Source organism: Diplotaxodon limnothrissa, linkage group LG19 (assembly GCF_057381915.1).
Source record: "Diplotaxodon limnothrissa isolate DT_005_m linkage group LG19, D_limnothrissa_male_GT1.1, whole genome shotgun sequence".
Classification (NCBI taxonomy): domain Eukaryota; kingdom Metazoa; phylum Chordata; class Actinopteri; order Cichliformes; family Cichlidae; genus Diplotaxodon; species Diplotaxodon limnothrissa.
Window position 1 is genome coordinate 24680535 of NC_140614.1, and position 15955 is coordinate 24696489.

A 15955-nucleotide genomic window follows, 5' to 3' on the forward strand; every position below is an offset into this window, starting at 1 on the left:
ATCAATGGACTTAAATCTGATTTCTACGGAAAAGACTCTGAGGTTTCTGCCCTCAATAAGACCTCGAGGCATCAGAGCAGAAACTGAGCATGGCCCAGGAGGAGCTAGCTGAAAATCGAACCCATCAGGCTTGGAGTCCAAGACACCGGACTTGAAATCAGGCCGGAGCATCCTGGAGCTAGATGAGCAGTGTGATTTGTCCGGTCTGCTATGGAGCGAACGTTAGGGGGATGGCTTCTTGTCGCCTCTGCCGTCCTCCGATCGCTCAGCGTCCTGGGCTGCCCAGCTCTGGACTGAACGCTCGGGCCGAGACACCCAAACAACCATGGACTCCATTCCCGTGGAATGGGACCACGACTACGACCTCAGCCGTGGGCTTGAGAGTGCAAGAAGGGATCCCAGAGAGCCTTGAGGCCTGTGTAAAACTAACAGAACAAAGATTGAGGTCTTCCACTGGGGAGGTGGAAGCTGCAGACTCTCCTATACACCTTCTGGATGTCAGCCGTTCCACCTGCAAACAAACGGACAGCAGTCGCACTTCTGCAAGCAACAAACGGACATCCAGACAATTGAGCTGCGTATCAAAACCCTGAAGGAAGACCGAAGCAAAAGGGTCAAGTTAAGGAGGAGCGAAATAAGGAGAAGATGCTGGACACTGGAGAAAAGGACTGCCTCAATTGGGGCCAGAACCAGTATGGACAGAACTCTGAGCAGCAGCACCAATGGATGCAAACAGACTGAAAAGGAGGAGGGCAGGACCCAGGGCACGCTTCAGGCCGTGGTTTACCCAGAACACTACAACAGGAAAGTGATGAACACAAACACCCACACAAACACACACATCTACATGCACCGACTCAGAGTGAAAAGAAACATACATATGAACATATGCACTCGTTGATTGAGGGAGAAATGACACACACACACACACAAATTAAAATGTTGATTCAATGAACTGAGAACTGATCCACACACACACACGCGGATGCAATGAAGAATGCTTTACTAACAAATGCTGCACACAAACATCCAAATACGGAGTTGGTTACAACAGCAAGAACTGATTGATTATTTATTGCTTAAATCTATTTCATGCCACGCAGAGGGCATTTGTGTAGATTTAGAGGACATGGTCTGAAGCACTTTGATAATGAAAACAATGTCTGTGCGTGATGTCTGTTTATGGCTCAAAGCCTCCACTGAATTGTTTACTGTGCTTCACACAGTCTAACAAGGAGCAGTGGTACAGAGCGAAAATGATGAATGAATGGTGTGAGTTTTATTTCGAAGAGATTATGAAAAGGTTGTGTTGATTCAACTTAGTTGTTTACGTTTTTGCCAAAGTAAAGAGTTGGTGTGTAACTAGTGTCCACTATTGAGTCAAGTAAATCCAACATGTTTTGTTGGTGCAAAAAGGAGTTTTGGTTGATCTTTGGGTTTTGTTTGACACTAGGTTGATTCTATCAGTGAGGTTTGGATTGTTCTCTTTCTCTAAGAGAGAGAAAGATGGTTTGAACTTTGGACATGTTTGCAATGGGCCCCAGTATCTGTTATTATATGAGTGTTTTATTGTTTACGTTTGTTTTTGCTTTTGTTACAGTGCACTGAGATAAGAACATCTGAGAGGTGTGATCCACCGGTGGTGATATTTTGGTATTTTGTGAGTTCCTGATTTAACAAATCAGCTCTTTAATCCAGGCCTGAGAGATTGAACTTTAAAGCGCTATAAAATATTCTTATTGAAAACAGTCGCAAAGTATTTTTTCTCCATGATTATAATGAGCTTGGGAGAAAATTGACTTATATGGGACACTGATCCTGAAGCCTAAAAGGATTGCAGCGAGTCAATCCAGTCCAAAGAAGGAAAAACAAACAAGGAGCTGTTTCCTTTAAAATGATGACGTCATCTTGCTGGTGATGGAGCCTCGAATAGGCTGCGCGTGAGACTCCATTATCAGCAACTTTTGGTATGAATGTGTGTGGATGTATGCATATGACTGACGACTAAAAGTCATGGACTGACGACTAAAAGTTTAACTGACTTGATACTGAGACAAAAACGGTGCTGACTTTAGGATTATTGAATGTCCACAGACAATTCACCCAGCCTGTAAAAGAAGGGTGGATGTTTTGTTTTGCTTTGTTTTGTCTGCAAGAACAGAAGAATGACAGAGACTAAAGAGCTGTAGCTTTACAGCAGTGTGAACTGCAGACTGAACCCTTTGGTTGCTAATTTTGAGCTACTGATGTTTGCATTAAGGAAATTGTGTTTTAGTAGCTGTGTTTTAATTAAGGTATTACATTATATTGTTGGGAATATTAAATGCTAAAGTGAAGAAAAGGTTTGATCCCACTCATGACTGAGCATGTTATTATTAACCATAGTGGGTCACTATAGAGAGTCAATTAATTTTAGAAAAAAAAACAAACAAACAAAAAACCCTCCACCGAGGTCTATGAAGAAGAGGGGAATGATAGACAGCCACACTCAAAATGGAGATATGTAATGATAAACACTGGTCCCCGTCTTTTGGGCGCTCTCTTGAAGTAGTCAACAATTTAAAAGTAAGATAAAATAACAGGGGCATGTGCTGAGGGGTGGTGCTGCACAAGAACAAGAGTAAAATAAAGAAAATATTGTTTTTAGAAGTGCAAATTAAAATGTACCATTACACTCAGAGGATCAATATGAAGCTTGATATTTGTTAATTTTGAATGAAGTACATGACTGGTGACTGTTCTGTCCTGAGCTTTTGTTTTTACAGCACCCGCTTGATCACACCAACAGTTTCTCGCCACCGAAGAGGGGTACTTGCAAAAATAAAGAACGGGGAGGAATATCATCAAAACTGGAAACAGGTAATCCCCAAAGGGGGTGATAATGCCATAACTTTCACTATGGTCAAATTCTCAAAATTTGACCCTCAAAAATTCTTCAAACATTTAGACACAAAGTGGAGATTTAGATACATATAATGTCGTAAACCACATAAGCATGAAGTATTTGATTCAATAACATGGTGAAATAACAAGCAGCAAAAGGTTGATCATGTTAATGGTGTTTATTCAAGGGTGCAGAGGAGATTATTATTATTAAAGACAACAAATGAAATAACGAAAAGTAGAAGTGGAAAAATTTGCGTTAACGGTAATAAAATCAAAAAAAAAAAGAAATACTATCTAAAACTGTACTGAATGTTCACAAAACTAACTAAAATTAACTGGATTTATAGCAAAATGTGTTTGGTTGCATTGATGTGTGCGTGCCCTGCTATAGTGAAATTAAGGTAGTACGTTAGTCGAGTCGTCTGTGTTGCTGCTCCGTTCACGCGCAGAATCAGGTCAGGAAAAGTCGGGAGACAGCGCCAGAATAGAATTGAGGATGATTTTAATATGACTGTTTTGTAGACATAACAAGAGTCTTGTAGTGGAGAGGGACGTAATGTCCTCCTGAGACCCAGAGAATAAGAAAAAACAGGGAGAAAATATTTTCGTTTTTTCTTTTTTCTTTTTTTTCTTTTTTCTTTTAAATGAATCAAGTGTTATTAAAATAACAATCTCATAAGATGAAGATCAGGGACCAACCCAGAAGTCACTGACACTTCACTAGCTGTAAACTATTGGTTTAGGAATAAGTGATGGCACTGAACTGTCTATTTCACAAAAGTCAATTTATTTAGGATATCTGAGGAAGTACTGATTTTATTTGGAGACACAAAGGAACATTTGGCACTTCCCTCATCTCACATCTGTTTCATTGTTGTACCCAATCATTCTACAACTGAAATGCCTTGGACTGCTAACCATTTCAGGCAAGTGGAGTGAACCATATTTTGCTAGACTCTCATCAGATTGGGGCTTCCTTTTATTAATCTTTGGAGAGAAGTCTTCATTACTGGTATTATTCAGGTCTTGTTCACATGTTTGTCCCAGGTTTCTCAGCCAAGAGGAGCTTAAACTCCAGATACTGTGAGTCCCTTTCACACATAGAGTTCACTGATAACTTTCAGCAACGACGTGATCTCGTAGAAACAATTAGGTGTTATGGATTCAACTATAATTGCGACACTTATTTTTTTTACTTTACTGGAAAAGATTTCTGCATTTTACCCATATTTTATTTTTAACTCAAAATCAAAATTCCAGATTCTACTACATGTTGGTTTTGCACCAGATAGGACGACAGATTTCAGGTGGCCCTGTGTCTTTCTCTATTACATCTGCCACTGCATCTCGATAATCTTCTCTGTGGCTTTTAGTGGGTCCTGACCCTCTCATATTTTGAAAAATCTATGTTTGAATCTCCCTTAATAATTGTGTTAAGAATTCTCTCCGCCTTTGTCAAAAGTTGGGTATTAGGAAAAAGTGAAATAAATATAAATATAAAGTCCCAATGTGTAGAGCACACATTAATAAATTAGTCATGTTCCCTGTGAAAGTAAATGAGCCTAATTCTTAAAGACCCCTGAAATTATTTACCAGATGTTTATTTTTTGAATAAAAGAAAAATCTGAGTTTAACAAAACATTTTAAATGTAAATATCAAGCTTACCTTTCTCTCTTCCATAAAATGTGCTTGTGGGCACGCCAGCCATTTTGAAAAGGTGGGAAAAACAATTGGCAAGGCCACACCCCCACACATGTGACATAATTTTAAAGGTACTGTTGTCCTCTCTAAGAAACATCAGGACTTAGAGGAGTGGCAAGTAGAGTATGAGAGCTACAAGCAAAAAACTAAATGTGTACTACAGTGTGCAAAAATGAATTACTGGGTCATCAGGGGGTCTTGAGGGACATTTATAAAACAAAAAAATCCCACAAACCTTAAAAGTGCACTTGAAAAGCTCACACAAGAAGGTTAACCTAGCTTACCTAGAAGACCTCATCAGGGGGAGCACGCTCCCCCTTGTTGAAGAGCTCACCCACTTAACTCGCATCCCAAGAAAATAGCTAACCCCAGATAAGGCAGCGTGATGTATCCCGAGATAACAGGACTGGGACATCTAAATAAAGGTGTGAAACAATCGCCTTCAAAAGGTTATCAATTGACTTCAACCAAAATTAGGACCACTCGGTGCGGCAAGAGTTAATAGTTATTAGTCTCAACACCCAAGGATAATTAGAAGAGCATGACTGATATGATGGAACTGAGATTTTGTTACACTTAACTTTTGCAAAACACAAATAAAACTAAATTGAAACTAAGGATTTTCAGAAAATAAAAACTAGACTAAACTAGCAAAGAATTGGTAAAAACTAATTACAACTGGCAAAAAATTGAAAATCTGGAGTCGAAACTAAATAAAAGATAAAACCTAATGAAAATGGCGAAACGTTTAAAACTCTGGTGCAGAGATTGGCAAATCTGACCAGGAACGTTATAAAATGGATTGTCAGAACAGTCAGCGTTAAAGCCACTTTTGACAGTCCATACTAGGATGGCATTGGACATCTTGGGGGTGGAAAGGGGGTTGGTGTGACCAAGGTGTGGTTTGGCTTGTCGTATGTATATTTGAGATCATATGGCTCTGGATGGACCAGTTACCAGGGCATGGAAGGAGGACAGACTCATTAAAGGAGGAGAAGGCATTTCCTGGGATTGGAGATCCTCTGGGTGAGTGGTTGATTAAAAGCATGCATAAAATAGAAGTTATCTGTTGTTATTGATTGGTAATAGATTGATAATTGGCCACATTTACAGCTGTATTGACTTGTTGTGGACGTAGTCGACTTCAGGTTTAAACACTCTAATTAACAGGTTGAAAATAGTGACATTAAAGGAAGAGTATGCAGCGCCACCCTGTCAGACGCCAGTGATGGTGGAGCTCACTGATGAATCAGGTGAGCTGGATTCATGGCTGATTCAAAACTAAGATCCCCCTGCTGTGGTCAGTAAGGGGAGAAAAGGGGGAAATAAAATCAAGAATTAGAGAGGCATTTATAAACGTTTAGGTGTCAAGTGAAACGGGACAAAAGGGGGTGTTATACTGTTATTTTCAATGTCAGCATTATTATTGTATGAGAATCATGCAACAAGCATTGCATCGATGATCATTTATTGAAGCTTTTGACCTTATACTAACATCTGTGTTCCTGTGATTGTTATAACTTCTGATGAATCTTCCATTTACAGGTGTTAGGATAATGATATAATTTTTCATTGCAGGTGTAACCATGATCATTTTTATACATATTGCAACTTGTTGCTCATTGTAGAGTTGTGCTCAAGTTAATAAGGGTTAAAAGCTACAGTCAGCGCGAATGTCTGACTGATCTATTGAGGGGAAAGGCTTCGAGCATAGAAGGCCGCACGCGCTTACAAAACACTGATATCGTGTTATTCTTTGTGATCTTTTCTTAAATTATGTCTTTAAGGTTAGTTTAAATAGTGGCAGTTAATTAAACGAGATTTATTAAAATATTAAATACCTGAGTCAGAACGTTACACGCGGATCACCTTAAGAGTCTGGGAAACTTTGTAGCTGCCTAACTTTTTTTTGAATGTTCTAGCTCCGTTGATTTGACACATTGGAATGTGTCAAAAAAGGGGGGGAAGGTTGAGCTTTAACATCAAACCAGGATTATTTGAACATTTTATAACTTCATTTGTGTCTTTAATAATTTAGGAATGGTAAAGCTTAAGCTAATAGCGGTCCGAGAAGACGGACCTTTTAGAGAATCAGTGAAAAAGCATAAACTATCATTTTCATGTTTAATCATTACTCATTGAAATGAACTGAATAGCGTTTAGAAGATTTGTTAATTTTTTGTCTTTTGTTAAAAAGAGGGGTTTCAATAATTTTCAGACACACCTTGCAAATGTGCTTATAACGAGTTGGCACTCGGCCTTTTGAAGGTCAGAAGCTTCGTTCGGCGTGACTGTCCGGACTGATAAAGTGTAAGAAATGCCTTGAGTGCGGAGGGCTAAATGCAAACATGCTTACACACACATAAGATATGATTAGAATAAGTCCCTGGGACATTCTGAATGTTTTAGACCAATTCTGAATCACTAGAAGGTCAGTAGATAATAACATTAGATTATTAGGGTTAGGAAGAGAGGTGTTTTGGTTTTCTGTCTCTTACAGAGAAAGGAACAGACACCAGACGAGGTCACAGAGATGCGAGGACCCTCCGTAGCAGAGTCAGACACAGTGACTGCCGAGACATCAATTGGGTCCAAGGGTCATGGCGTTTGGGCTCCAGCTAGTCACCACAAAAGGATGGATCCCATAAACACAGCAATAACCATGAAGGGGTTGACGGAAATCCGGAAACACCAGACCAACGAGGTTCGAGAGGCTTTTGGGCAAAAAGGGGACACCTTCCTGTTCCTTTTTCTGGAGAATACACAGATCGTTGTTTGAAATCGGAGCAGAATAATCCCCTGATCTGTGTTACGACTGAAGGGTTGTCTAACCCCTAAGGTTGAAGAATTAAGAGCAGAGGATCACCCAACTGGACGACACTGGTAGCTGCAGCAATAAAATAAAGGTTAAGAGCTCTTCGGACAGAGGTTCTAGTCTACGTCTGAATGGTATAAGGGAACACCAAATAAAGCTGTGGGAGAACAGGGGAGTGTCATCTGGACCTGCTATCCTTGTAGTAATAGTTTGTCTTGCACCTGACTTGCGCAAACACGGAGGTCATCTTGCATATGGTTTGCCCCTCAGGGGGACAAAGGACCTCAGGAGTGAGAAGAGATGAACCCGGCCACACTGGGCTACAGGGTGTTTGTGAGGTCATTATTCTAATGACCTCATCAGGGGGAATTGTAAAATTATGATATTATTTTATGCCATGTTATACCCCTAATTAAAGATTGTGAATTATTATGTAGTTTTAGTTTGCATTATTCTCCTGAATTAGAAGAAGCTGATAACTATTGCATTAGTTAAACTGATTTGCATTACATTAAATTGCTGACTTGTTGTGAATGAATGATATTGTTTTATGATGCATTATATTGCTGAGTTATAAGAAATACTGTCCGCAGAAGGTTATTGTCTAATTTGTCTGAGTAGAAGAGAACAGAGTGTGCTGGAGTTTTCTGCCCCATTTCAGCAGGAGCAGATAAACAGGGAGCCAAGGTCGTAGCTTAGGCGCTGTGTGAGAGAGAGCATGTGAATGTTTAGGCTTTTTATGATAAGGTGGAGGCACCAGAGGTTATAAAAGTTTGAGCAATGCTCCACCATTTTGAGATTTTGAGGCTGTCTGCATCAGTGTCCATCTCCCACGTGTGTGATCATTAAATCATCGTTTGACTCAACCCGGCCGGACCAGTGTTGTTATTGTGGTTTTTTCTCTTGTCTCCATCCCCAATATTTTGAACCTTAACAATATCTACAAGTCAGAGACTGTTTTAATAAAGAGATGAAACCTAATTTGATTAACATATTTGATGACTAAAAGATAAATAAAAGATTGTATATGAAACTCCTAAAGGTTACCCTGTTAGGATGCCTGGGTCGTCGACCCAGGGTTTTTGAGTTTATGATATTATTTATACTGTCTAGTTTTTGGTTTCTTTGAGTTCTGTCTTATGGCTTAGGTCTCTGTCTTCTTTAGTTGCTCTGTCTCCCCTATCACCTGCATCCCCTTGTCTAGTTCGCGTCTATGTGTATCTTAAGTTCCTATATCCCCGTGTTCAGTCAGTGTTTGTGTCTGCCCTGTTCCCACGTCTCTGTTCCCTTTGTAGTGCCTGCATGTGAGTCTGTGTCTTTGTTCAGTCTGTGTTATGTGTTTCCTGTTTTACTTTGAAGGTCTCCGTCTTTTCTCAGTGTGTTCAGGTTACGCTTCTTTGGTCTCGTCAGTTCTGATTTGCCCCAGCTGTGTTTCCCTCCTGTTACTCATTTCCTGATTGCTCCCTCTGTGTATTTAAGCCCTGTGTTTCTTAGTGTCTGTGTTGCGATCTACCGTTTTCTTAGCTGTGTGTTCTGGCATTCCTCTGGTTTAAGTTTGTTTTGAGTTTTTTCAGTTATGTTATATTTTTGAGTACCAAATTAAAGCCTTTTTGAGTTCACGTCTGTCTCCGGAGTCTGCACCTTGGGTCCTATTCCTGCCTGCACACAGCCACACCCAACATACCCAGCTGCTGATATTTGAGGATGATTGCAGTAATATCTGGAACAAAAAGCCTTCTTCATAATGGGAATGTTGGAGGCAGAGTGGTAAATCAGTCGCAGGCCATTTTTCATACATTTTCCTTACTTTACTTTTCCTTTATTTTACCCAAGGGATTGTTAGTGAAGAATATTACGTCTGTGAAATCACTGTCACATCATAAATGGGAAAAATCCAGAATAAACTAAAAAAAACCCCCAAAACCTTAGTTTATCCTGGTCACAAGCTTGAACGTTATCATATAGAGGTGGATTCAAAGGATGACCCATCTGCTCCATCAGAGAAAAAATGAATTTTTTCGTAAGAATGCAACCTCATAAATATTTAAAGAAATACAAAACATTGACTAAATACTCCCTGTGATCCCATGTAACCTAAAAACTATTCTGTGATGCATATCTGTCCATGTATCTGACCACACAATGCTTTTTTGTCTTTGTGTGACCATTTATAGAACTTGCTGAGAACTAAATATAGCCCCGAGGCCTTATTTTGGATTGCCCCATTTTACCAGTTAATCACTACAAAGTAGGGTTGATGATCAACTGGGACATTTCACGCTGAGTTTCTCTGGAGCTCTTTCAATCAACGTGTCCTTTCAGACAACCATAAACACATCCAAAGTGAGAGGGGGAGGTCACAGAAGATCAAAGACTTAAAATGAAAGATGGTAATAAATGTAGAAAGATTTATGGGTGCTCTGCTCATAAAACTGATTGCATGTATCACCGGGAGTGATGCCTGTTAGCACATGCAACATATGACATGCACACACTCAGTCAACTCAATTGTTAAATTACACAAAAGTCTTGATCCGGTCTTGGAAGGTGGCAAATAGGTGCAGTGGGTGGAAGTACAGTATGTAAGGTAAAAACTGAGTTTTCACAATACAAATGAGCTTGAAAGTCAATATTTGGTATGACCACCTTTAGTATTTAACCAGTTTTCACCCAGAGTACCATCAGACTTATTGATGATCTGTCCACAACACCCACCCACACCCACACAAATATTCAGTTAACAGTAAGAGGAGAAGGAGACATCAAGGGGAAAGAGATGAAGCTGTGGTCAGATGAGTAAGCAGAGTTGTTCCTGACTTGCAGGGAACAAAATCTATCCCACAATTCACTGCTGAGGGTCACTCAGTCCTGGTGTTGTCATGGTAATGAGAATTTAATAGCCCAAACTTTCTTGTTTGTGTATTTCAATGCTTGTGTGTGTGTGTGTGTGTGTGTGTGTGTGTGTGTGTGTTCCTGTACACATGTGAACATTGGATGAGTTAGTCTGCTGGGTCATGAACAGCAACGACTCCTCTGTCTTTCCGCATCAGAGATCTTTCTGGGCAAATTTGTAGCTGTTACTTTTGCTCTATTGACTCCCATGTAAAAATCAAAAATACAGTCAGTGCGTTTGTTTAAATCACCCTCATGTAGCAGCCAGGAGGGGTTTAGTGCTGACAGATAATCAAAAAGAAGATCAGTGTGTTGTGTAGTTAAAACTTGAACTGGAAACAATAAACAACAGATTTTTTCATCATAGACATTTTTATTTTGCTTAAGAGATCATTTGTGGAAGCCCTTTTGCAACATCTGAGACCTGAGAGTTTCAACTACAGTAAAAAAAAACAGAAGGAAGCAGGAATTTTTTCCCATTTGATGGTCTGGAAGTAGAAAAAATGTTTTAGTAAATTTTAAAGATGATAATTAAAACATTTTTCGGATCAATTTGTGCTGAGCATTTAATCAGTGAATCAATAAATCAACTAATCATTTCCATTTTGCTTAACTTTACCTGAACTGTCTTAGTGTGACAAACCCCAGTCATTAGGTGTAAAATTGATGCTCAAAATCAGGTGAAAGTCCCAGAGTACCAATGTTCCTTTTCCTTCAAAAGTGAGATCAGAGAAATGATCAGTAAGATTGGGTCTCATTTCCTGAGTGTTTGTGTACATGCATGTGTGTATGTGTCTAATCACAAACACAAAACGCGCATGGGGCCCTGCTGGCGGGTCTAGTTTTTGAGCTGTTGCTCTGATGAAGACGGAGGGTACAGCTAAATAATACTTCCAAGCATGCACACAGGAGCCTCTCCACCCCTATACCTCCAGGGCTCCGTGGGGAACAGGCTGAGCTTGTGCTTTACCCAAGAGAGGCCTCAGCCTGCTGGGCTCCTAAAAGCTGCACCTGGCCCCTGCAGCCTGGTGCTGTGAAAAGAAGAATAAAAACCTCACACGGTCCACATCACATAAACCAGCTGTCTGTTTATTTATACCAAACTGTGGTCTTTGGAGACTTCATTGGTTTTTCTTTCTGATTTTGGGATGTTTCACCCTCACTGTTATGGTCGTGTGTGTGTGTGTGTGAGTGTGTGTCATGAGATATCATTTTTCAGCCTGGGGGCAGGGGCTCTGACTGATTCTGTAACCAAGCCTACTCCTATACACCAAGCAACATTTTTTTTTTTTGAAAGAAAGAAAGATTATATAGCAATGCCCCCCCACCACCATCACCAATCCCTCTGGCCCCACTTTCTCTTTGTGCACTGGTTTTGGAAAAGCATGAATGCTCTTGACAGCACTTGCCTCATTGCTAATTTAGATATCATTTATTCAGCTTTATAAACTTCCATGCCAGCTTGTCTGTATTCATGGCCTTAATGGTTATAATAACTTTATACTCTTGATACACAAGCAAATTTTTGCACAGAAGGTAACAGCTGTGGTAACAGGTTTTATACAATCTATCTGATGTCTTTATTACTCAAATGCTCACTAATACTCTGGGAGCTACATCAATAGCAACATCTTGTGATTCACTGGTAAATGAAATTACAAGACAATAAAATTCAAATAATTTTGTTCATGATTTTTTTTGCGGCACATGCTTTTGAAAAAGATCAGACATCAAAAAACTATACATTACAATACATTAACACATTAATTTTTTTAAATAAAGTAGTTCTATAACAAAAAGAAACCGTCTACATTGGCTTTGAGTTTTTCATTCTCGAGCATTTTGACAGAACACATTTTTAAATAAGAGACCTAATCTCTCCAAACAAGGCAACCTGCTTCACCAGCATTTATCATTTTATTTCATTTATAAAAACAAAAATACTCTTTTCTTTCTTTCTTTTTTTCCGGAACTCATTGCTTTATGAACACTGACGTGATGGGATGAAGCCGGATAATCTGGTTCGGGATGATCATCTGTAATTAGACCAAGAGGGACAGAGGTTCTTTCATCTGTCAACAACCACAGAAGCGTCATCTCACCTCTAGGTGGACTGTCTGTGACCGCAAAAGCGCTGGTTAAGGTTTGCTTGCACATCTGTACGTGTGAGCTTATAATGTGTGCTTTATATCGGAGGGGGCTGTGTCTGCACCGCCCCATCGGTGTGTGCGAGTGGACAGCGTCAAGCTCATCCTACCCCCGGACTGGTCCTCTCGCAACCCCACGCAGGATACTCACATCCTCACACGTGCACACACACACACACACACACACACACACATATCTACACACATACGCTGATACACAAACCAGGCAGACCTGGAAAACCGGGGCGCTTCAATTAGCGTTCCTCCGACGGATCCCTGGCGTGGACATTTTTAATTTTTTTCCTCTCAGCCTCCGTGGAATTTTCTCATGTGTGGTTTTCTTTGCGCATAGAGCGTGGACGCAGCTGAGGTGTGTTTGAGAAATTGGGCTATTTCGGAGGTTATAGAATAAACGCTCGTTGAATGGGAAACACCAACACAGAGGCACTGCTACCTTTCCCTCATCTCGACAAACAGGCTCACTCTTCAGTTGGTGAGATTTGCGCACCCGAGACCGGAGCCGGTGTCTGCGCTCTGCCGGGCCGGGCGCGAGTCGTCAGGGAGGAGTAGGCAGGATGGAGGCGTTTTTTGCAGAGGTAAGGCCACTGAGAATCTGTGTCACGGTTACGGAGATAAACATGAATGACATTAATGGCGTGATGATGCCTGGATTTACACCGCTGCATGTCTATACTGCAAGATACGGTTTCATTTTGATTCACGTCAATTATGGCAGGTGCCGCTTTGCTTCCGTCGAGCAGAAGCATCCTCACCGTCCGCCCCCCCCAAAACCCAGAGGAAGGCCTGGTCCCACTATATGTTATAGTCTTCATGTATCTGGGGGAAAAACACCGTTTGTTTCATTATCACTGCAGAGGATCAGGGCCTGACTACCGGCTTGGTGAATTAATTCAGAGCAGAGCCGCAGAAAAATTGGCCAAACGGGAGCTGACATGGGCTTTTGCATCCATAAGGATGACTGCCGGATTAAAGCCAATCTGTTAAGGGAGGGTAAACCGTGTTGGCCTTCAGCAACAGCCCTACCACGGCATGCTGCCGCGAACAGACCCACTCTGTGTGTGTGTGTGTGTATGTTTTTTTTTTAAATTGCGCTGTGAATGGGATAGAGATCGGATCCATGGCAGGGTTTGGGCCGGTAGAGGAAGGTAAAAGAGGAGGGAGGAGGAGCAGTGCAAGGGATATGTCTGTGTGTGTGTTTGTGTGTATGTGAGACCGAATAGGTGAAGCAGGAGGGAGATAAATTAACTGCCCTTGTAATTGAAAATTAAGTAAAACATTGGTTATTAATCAATCTCCCACTCTCCCACTAAGATGACAAAACCAGTCTCATTTTCCTCTAATCTGATCCAGAGTTGTAAGCATTTTAGGCTGTCATTGTCTGTTGCTTTATTTTCTTTCCTTATAGGTCCTTTGCCGTACATGTTCACACCCTAATCAGGAGATACAAGCTTCCTACCAGTCCCTGTCTTCATTTGTGTCTTGTTCCTCAGACCCCCCATTTAGTGGCTCAGGCACCCAAACAGTCTCGTCCACTGACTCCGATGCCAGTATCCATCCTCTCCAAGCTACTTATCCTCCCCCCATCTTAAGTTAATCTGATATGGGTTTAAATGCCTCTCACATTGGCAGTGATGTCATGCAATTTATTAGTGTGTGTGTATCCATGTGCTAGTGGTTGTGAGGGTATATGTTTGGGCACCAGAGCTATGAGAATCACTGCTGATCATACTTCTTCTCAAACTGCATGACATAACCACCATAAGCCCACAGATTACCACACAACTACACCAAAACACAAAAACCAACACTCCCGCTTCATTTCCCATCAGTTTGTCTGTAATATATTGATCATAGCATTGATTCACAGACCACCATAAAGCAGCCCCACACTGCACAGACTATGAAAGGCTGCATTAGATCTGAAAATGGAGTGACTTATTGAGTTACGAGGCCCTGCAGACATGCATAAGCTGCTACCCAGAAACATGACTTCATGCAGTAGTCGGGTGCTGAGTAATCAATCCTTCTGGGAGGTGTCTGTCCAGCATCCACTTAGTTTCTTTCCTCTTCTGCTTTCATTGCTCCATCCTGTACCCCTGCATTCCTCCATTTGGATCGCTGAAAAAAAAAAAGAGTGAACAACTGACCGCTCTGTCTCTGTCTCTCTCAACCCAGGCAGAAAATGTGATGGCCATCCAGCCAAGCATGAAATATCAGGTGGTATTAGACTACTGTATAATCCCCGCATAATCATACTGGCCTGGTTAGTAGTCAATTATGGCAGTTGTGGTGACTTTATGCACTCTTAATATGAAAAGAACCCAATCACTTCCTTGTTATGGTGGCTGAAAAAAAACAAATTGTTACTCCTGGTGCAGATTCCATCTGGTATTTTGAGTGTTTTTTAAATTTAAAAAGTGCTTCTTAAGTTCTTATATACTCTTAGCTAGTTTCAAACAAGTTATTTCCTAAACTGGGTTAAAATTTTAAAAACTTTTAAAAATGTCTTAGCTTCAGTTCTGTTGTTTATATGTAAACCTGACTGGGCTTTACAGAAGCTGGAAGTTTTGGAGCACAATCAGCAAACATTTTAAGTGCTTCGTCTTTAATAGATTCTATACATACAGTTTTATGTTTTATCAGTTTTATCAAAAATAATTTTCCCTGGAGCTGCTTCATGATGACTGCTGAGTACTTTGCTGTCAGCACTTGAGTATCTAAATTTGAGTATCTAAATGTGCTTATGAGTGAGTTGGGTGACATTTGTTTTCAGAGGTGATAGTTTGCGTTCGTGTCAGTGCACGTGTAGTAGATTTGAACAGGTGTAAAGCTGAAATGAACCAATAACTGTGAGATAGGCATGTGCGAATAGGCAAGGAACAGCTTTGGTGCCATTTGTTTTTATCCAGTTTGATATTCACTAAAGACCCTTCTGTTTCTGTCTCGCTTGCTTGTCCGTGTAACTGAATAAACAGTAAATCTTTATTTACTACCTTTCAATTTGTTGAGTGGTCGCTGTATCCTGTACCGAGAGTAGCTGAGGAGCAATAAAAGGTTTCTCACACTATGAGGGTGATTATAAAAATGTAATATTCAGTGTGCATTCTCCATGGCAATTTGCACATATGCAGTGAAACATTCATGGAAGCATTTTTATGCAGCTTGAACAGCATAAAGTGTCTTCTAATTGCAGAAAAAGAAAAATCGGTCCTTTTTCTTTCGTGCAATGGGTGTTCATGGAAAAAACCTTAGGGTAAATTAAGCAGAGCCCATGCCAATCCATTGTGGTACAAATTATGCCGGATTTGGTATGAAGTGCATACTGCAGGAATCTGGTTCAGTGGAGGTAAGGGAACAGTCACTGGAGATGTGTGACCTATATTCAGCAGCTCCAAACACATTTGTTCTGCTTTGGAGCTGCATCAGTTTTGCTTCTCTCTCTCTCTCTCTCTCTCTCTCTCTCTCTCTCTCTCTCTCTCTCTCTCTCTCTCT